The sequence below is a fragment of the Acomys russatus genome, chromosome 6 (assembly GCF_903995435.1).
Source record: "Acomys russatus chromosome 6, mAcoRus1.1, whole genome shotgun sequence".
Lineage (NCBI taxonomy): Eukaryota > Metazoa > Chordata > Mammalia > Rodentia > Muridae > Acomys > Acomys russatus.
In genome coordinates, this window is record NC_067142.1 from 44,988,968 (window position 1) to 44,996,800 (window position 7,833).

The window sequence follows — 7,833 nt, forward strand, 5'->3', positions numbered from 1 at the left end:
ATCTTGGTACATCTAAATTCCTGAATGTAAATCAATCCACCACATATTGTCATTATCAACTTAGAACATATATCTACACATAAAAACTTCTTAACTACTAAACAATTAAGCTTCATTGTAAAACTAATCTACCTGGCTTTCAACTCCCTCAGAGACTCAAGAAGGAGTAAACTTTATTATCTGAGTATGCCTGGACTGCTGGTTAGTAGCTTTCCCAAGATGACAGAGACAGTTTTCTACCTGAATAGTCACCCAAAAGTCTCTATAAGTTGGAGCATCTTCTTCAGCCATCTGTCTCAATATATCTGACAGATTTATTTGTGAGGCAGGAACTATTGAGGACTTTTTTATCCTGTCTTAGCATAGTTTGGCCTATTTTGCTACATTTGAAGCCATATCTATAAGGTAGTTCTTTGATGCTCATCATCTTCTTTGAGGTAGGGTGAGTGTTGCCAGGAGTTAACTTGTTTCATTGTGAATGAATCTTTAAAGTAACAAAAATATTTTTAAATGTCATATTCTGCCTGTCTCTGGGGTTTTTGAAGACCTTGTCTTTCTATAGAGTCATATATATCTATATATCTGCAATACATAAAATGTATATTGTTGTGATAAAAGTACACTAGCAATTGACATGACCATGATTTAATCTACTAATATTTAATTTGTATAACTTATTTCTCCTAAACAGCTTAATAGCAATTTCAAAATATTGGAAATAAACTTTGTATTATAATTGAGTTATATGGGTACAATAACTCATATTGGAATATATATATTCTAATATATATATATACAGTGTGAAGAATAATCATACATTTGAATTCTATACCAATGTATCTATAATTAAACTTATTTTTGCATCTATATACAAAATTATATATCAGTGAATTAAAAATATCTTATGAGTGAAAATTGAGGCATTAAATTGAGGAGTGGATTAACTAAGCTACATTTTGTCCTATCTTCCCTGTATAATTCTATAATTCTATATTACCCCTTTTTCTTGTCAACCACTTTCTCCAAACAGAATGTCAATATACAGTATGCTGAGAGGAATGCATCCAATGTCAGTGTCTGGTTCTTTTGTTCTGAAAACATATTATTTCTCACAAACATTATACAGTCCTAAAATTATAAATGTATAAAAGGTGTGTGTGATGCACAGAACAATTGAGGCTGGATTTCTGTTTTTTGATGAGTAGGAAAAGACATCTGTAAATCTTCATTCATGCCATATGAAGAATGGCATCTAATAGTAGTTCTTGGGGGTTCTTTAGCCAACAAGATCATTGTCTATACCTAAACATCCACGTTTCAGCCTATCTCAGAGCTAGTACCATTTGGTGGGATTAGCAATATAAGTTACCTGCTTGTTCTGCAGTTTAAATTCTTCACATCCTGATTGTAGCCCCTCCCTCGTTTCCTCCAGATACCCCTCCCTCTCTCATCCTCTCTCCCTGCCTTCCATAGTACTCAGACAGGGGAGCCCTCATCCCCTAATACATGACTTCAGCCTATCAAGTATCATTTGTATTAGCTGTAATCTCGTCCTCTCCAGTCTGACATGGCCATCATCCAGAAGGAGGTGATCTAAGTTTGGTGGCCTGAGTGCATGCCTGAAATAGTCCCTACTCTCCAGACATGGGATCCACAAGGAGACTGCACTACTACAACCATGTGCTTGCCCATTTTTTTCCTCTGTGAGTCCACGTTAAAACTGCTTAATTGATTCAATGGTCCATATTCCCCAATAACTCTGACTTTTAGAGTTTTCTGTCACCCTATCCCATGGCGTTTCTTGACCTCTGAGGAGATAGACCCAAGGTAGACCTCTGATTCAGTTGCTCTCTTTAAATAACATCTGGCTGTTGGTTTCTGCACTCAATCCCTTCTGCTGCACAGGATGCTGCTCTGTGGCTGATGCAACAAGGTACCAATCTATGAGCATAGCAGCATATGATTAGCAATCATTTCATTGTTTGTTTGTATTGCTAGTTTATTCTACCATTGCACCCTTGGCTATCCAGTCTCTAGTGCCTGGTCATTTAGGCAGTGTAGGGCATTGGCTGCATATTGTGGCATGAACATTAAGTTACACCAAACATTGGTTGGCTACTCCCACAAGACCTGAACCATCATTGCCCCCAGAATGTTTTGCAAGCAGGAGATATTGTAAGTGGAGAGTATTTTGGATTAGTTGGTCACCAGTTTTCTCTTTCTATAGCCTGCAGAATTCCTTCAAATGCAAAAAAGACTGCCTACACCAGCTAAAGTTCTATGTTCAATGAGCTATGTGGATGTGTTCTGCAATGGGCCTCCACTTTCAGTTTTCAGAGAGCGACTTTATGTCCTAACATCAGTCTGGGCTATTATGGAATCGCCACAGGACCTCCTTTGCCAACACTCAACTGAATTTAACACAGTCCCACCAATGGAAGTTTTGCCAAGTGACAAAATATGGCCATTTCTGACTCCATGTTCTCTATTACTAGGAGTTCTGACTATAGTCCCTGCTAATACCAAATGCCTCCCTCCAAGGACAACAGTTAATCTGAAGGTGAACCCACACCTCTCTCACTGCACTTAAGATCCAATCCCTCAGCCTCACTTTCAGCTCTATGGCAGGAACCACTCTATGATCTCTCTTTCCTCTTTGACACAATTTCCAATGGATCATAAAGACCTTATCCAATCTACCTTCTACCAAGTGTTCCACCTTCCAGCACCATCCTCCAGAAGGCATTTCTTTTTAAAACACCAGCTCATCAGGTCAGTAAAACAGGCACCTTACAGCCATCACACAAGGGTTTTAAAGACCACACACTACCACATTCTTATGGACATGTTTTGCTTCAAGATCTTACAACCATTCAAAATTAAAGATATCAAGCACTTAAAACTATGGGGAATAGATTGTAGGTTAGAACTTTAGATATTGCCTGTCTCAATCAATACATTTTTCTTAGTTATATCAACTTTATGCAAAATTCATGATTTTTGTCTCTATAGATGAATAAAATTTTAGTGTAGATGTACAGTTTATTATTCACTCATAAGTTTATAGACAACTGTACTGATTTATTTTACAAGCTCCTTAAAAATAGAGAAATGATGAACATAGATATGTAAGTTTCTCTGTACTAGGAAAAAAAATTCCTTCATTATCTGTTCAGAAGCGGTATAGGAGAGTATTGTGGTAATTCTATTTTCAATTTTTAAGAAACATCCAGACTGGTTTCCATACTCACTATAGTAGTTTACACTCTCCAAAGTGTTCTATCTTGTAGTGGAAGTTTGGTTTCCTTAAAAGCTCAGTTATGTTATATAAACATGTTTTTGGTTTAATCCCAAGTGTGCAATATGAGGCTGCCTTTGGCTTGTTCACAGCTGAAAATTTCTGGTGGTTCACTGTACTGCTGTATATCCTCATGGTTGTGATTGGTGTTGCCCAAAAAGGCTGACAACGCTAACAGCTAAAGAGAACTCCATGCCCTTTCATCTCTCACCTTCTCTCTTTCTTATCTAGTGTCAAGAGGTCGGATAAAGAACCTCATTAAAATACTTATAAAAAGTAGCATCTATGGTAAATGAGTTCTCTTTCCTTCACGTTCACATCAGTGTTTATGAACATTTATAATGACGTCAGTCATTCTAAAAAGGGTGAGGAAAAAAGGTTATATTTACTTAGTTCAACATACCTTCATAGAATTTTCTAATGAGCAATTAAAATGAGTTTCTCATTCTTGGTAATAAAATGTAAAGATAGAGAAGTAAATGTTTCTCATTTTAATTTTATATATTGTGTTGGTTTTTTGTGTAGTGTATATATGCATGATTCAACCTTGAGATGTGTTAGAGTTCACGTCTGTGAACATGGACAGACACATAGGTCACAGAAAGACTGCCAATGCCTTCTCTTTCTCTCTTTGTTCTTCGTATGAACCAAAACCTTGTTTTGTCATTTAGCTAAGGTAGATAACGAGGGGATCCCTGGTTTATGCCTGTCTCTCCCCCCACTTTCTGGAGTAACAAGACACACAGATATGACTTGGATTTTATGAAGGTGCTGGAAATTGAAATTCAGGTTCTCAGAGTTAACACACAGAAGTATCTCTTCAACAAGTAGGAATAGTTTATGAAAGAATGATATTCAGGAGATAATCAACCATGAAAAAAAATTTAAAGCACATAAACAAAGCAGTGATAGTAAAAAGTAATTAATGAATACATCCAGTCACTTAATAAAACATTGTGTAACATTTTAGCATAACTTAACCTATACAAGATTATATATAGTAAATGTAAGCAACAGTATATTAATTATAGTCAATTTTGTTAGGCTTATTTCTTAGTTTCATTTGACACTGGTATAACATTACTTACACTGTTTATTCAGTTTATCCACACAATTGACTCTAACTGATGAAAAGTAAACTAAATAATGGAATGATTAACATTAAAATGATCAAGATATTACTGTGAGTTTGTGTCTCCTAGTTATATCAGAAGCTATACCCATGACTATCCTAACATGAGAACAACAAAATGACATTGATAAATGTATGAATTTGGACTTGAAAAGGTCCTTGAGGCCTCAATATGACAAAAAGATTTACAGAAGACTAAGGAAACTTTGAATAGGAAAGGTGGTTGTCTGGAAAGAAGAGCACACCAACTGGTTTTGCAGTGCCACATGGCCAACCCTGAAAATGCACAATAAGTGACATTATGTAGTCTGAACAGGTTCTATCTAGGAATATTTATTTATATACCTATACATATATACATGAAGTAACAAATAGTGAAGAAGTGGATCATGAATTTGAAAGCATGAGGAGAGAGTAATATTGCTTAGATAGAAGAAAAGAAAGGAATCAACGTTTAATTATATTATAAGCTCAATAAAATGTATTTCTAAATTTCACACGTTGTGGACCAACCTTTGTTTTCTCTGGAGGATAATGCAATTCAACTTAGTATGTGGGACTAACAGAGTGGTAGTAACGTATGTACTTAAATTTTCATTAGTTTCAACAAGAAAAATTGTCACCTTTTTATGTTGTTTAAAATTTTACTAAATTAAAAAATTACAGTTAATATGGTTTCACATCATTTTGCCACTAGAGAAAACTGGAAATCTGCTCAAATATCCCCAGGGAGAGAGCTGCACAACAAAGACCCAGGATGTTTTTTCTTTGGTAATAATTCATATGACAAAAATACAAATTAAAATAGATAAAGATCTTGTCCAAAGTCTTACTTTTCATGAAAACACATGCATTGATTCAACATTCTAACTTTATTATTCAACCCCACATGAACAAAATGTTATCATTTTATGAAATCTCCTGAACTTTAGTCCTTGTGCTCAAATAGTTACTGAACACTGTGACACTGATCATCTTTTCTTATGTTAAGTTATAGAAAATCTGGATAATAAGTCACAAATATAGAAAACTAATACACTTTCTAAGTACTGTCTTATTAAGTAAAAAAAATTCTGACAAACCTAATTTTATGTCAATGAAATGAAATATAAATTTCAATAATATATTTTAATGGGCATCAAAAATTTTATCATAAAATTATTGTGTCAGACTGAGTAACCAGTATCATATGCAATAAAGGTAAGAGAGAATTGAATGTATTCAACATATTCTTATACACAAGACCTTATACTTGTAATGACATAGGTGAGTAGCAAAAAATTCCATAGATGTCTGACATTCACAAATATTTTGACCTTGATCAGATTATCTCTTCAAATCCAATTCTCTTCATCTTCCTTGTAGTCAGAAATCCCTGACAAGCCCTTCTTAGGTAAAGGGAGGAGGTATCAGGATTGAGAATGCATCCGCTGAATTGTAGCAGAAAAATCACAAGGGAGGCAGGTTGAGAACTTTAATTCTGGAAGACAGAATGAAGTAATGTATTTCTTAGGGTGTGGGACAGACTGTTTTTTTCAGAACCTGAATCTTTTCGATAAGGGAGAACGGATGGCTCAAATACTATGCACTGAACTGAACATTTTTACAGCAATATTTTTAAGTCATATTTTTAAATGTAAATTGTTTATTTTTAAATGTCATGGCAATCTTCGATTTAGGGTAGCAGTAACAGTAACATTTAGATGGTGCATAATCCAAATAATAATCTGGCATAATCATAACCACAATTCATCCATTATGACAATATCTCTAGTATGTGATACTGTAATTTAAATTTTTTCCATAAAAATCATGAGGCATGGAGACATAAAAATTGTACTTAAAATGAAATGAATTGTGAGCATAAGATTGAAGTTTTGAGCCAAAATAACTTATTGCATGCAGATTTTGATGCTCTCACCGTACAGACAAGAGACTTATTTCCAGTTTGCGACAAATAGTTAATGTACTATAAATGGCCCGAGATCATGATATATAGTTTTTCAGCGCTTCTCAAAGAAAAATATTTTTTAATATTCATGATTGATTATCTCAATTTTGTGAATTTAATAAAACAGCTTTTAGTGTTTTGATGGTCTTAAAATGCTTTGACTAAAAATTCCAACATGATTTCAATGCAAAAAAGTGCACATTAAGAAATGAGAAGTATTCATGAGCTAAACAACTATTACATATACACAATGTTTAGAAAACAATGCTATTATTTCATAGTGTTTAATTTAAGCAAGAAATTGAGTGTGGCCACCTGTAAAACTACAAAAATAAAAGGGCTATAATACTATCATCTGGAAAATATCTCAAAATATAGAAAAATGTTCATTGTCACAGTATAACCTTATTAATTTACTGGTATAATGCTCCAAATTCTTATGCATTGTATATTATTTAAAAATTTATATAAACTAACAGATGATAATGATAAGACTTAACCACAGAACTACTGTTAAATTGGTTTTCAAAGTTTAATTCCAAACCATTTACACCTTTATATGATCCTCATATGCTGTAACTACAGCAAAGAACTTCAGAAACAAATTAGAATCTCTGTGCTGTGGACACTGATTATAATGGTGGTTGCAGTGTTGTTGCTGTGACTATTTCAACCATGATCTCTGTTAACTCATTTTTGAACCACAGTAGATGACACTGTGTTTCCTGTGTTTGAGTATCTACAAAGAAAAGAACACTGAATTAGACTGCAGGGAGTGCATTTAAGTGGATGAAAAATTCAGAGTCAAGAAAGTATAGACAAAAAAAAAAAAAAGGAAGAAAATACAGACATGCTTGGACATGCTGCTTAATTCTTAAAGTCTAGCTCAGCATCATGCAGAGGCTGCTGATCTATTGCCTTGTACTGACAGCAAGTCCAACAACCATTGAAGCACATGCCATCCATTCTTCACCAGTCAGCTCTTAGTGCATCATGCCTGTCCAAAGCCCCCTTTGAACAATATAAACAATAAAAGCAATCATATATAAAATATTCTCTTGGAAACAGATATATGTAAAATTACACACACACACACACACACACACACACACACACACACACACTGAACTGATTACTCAACTGCTTATAAAACTGTTGAATTTAAATAAAAATGAATTAGTTGATTTTTAAATATTTACATCTTTAAATTATAGAAATACTCTTAGTAGTTTCTCAGACATGTAAGTACATGAACTCTCAAAATGCTAACTTTTACTTCAAATCACTATGTTCAACTTCTTAATAGTTTGTGTGACAAAGAGATTCTAAACATACGAATATCACTTTGAAAGAATTCTGAATCCCTTCACTCTGTACTTTACCATAGCAACAATAATAATAGCAAAATAAACTGATGTCTTTAAATATATTATGATATTCAAATGAACTTAT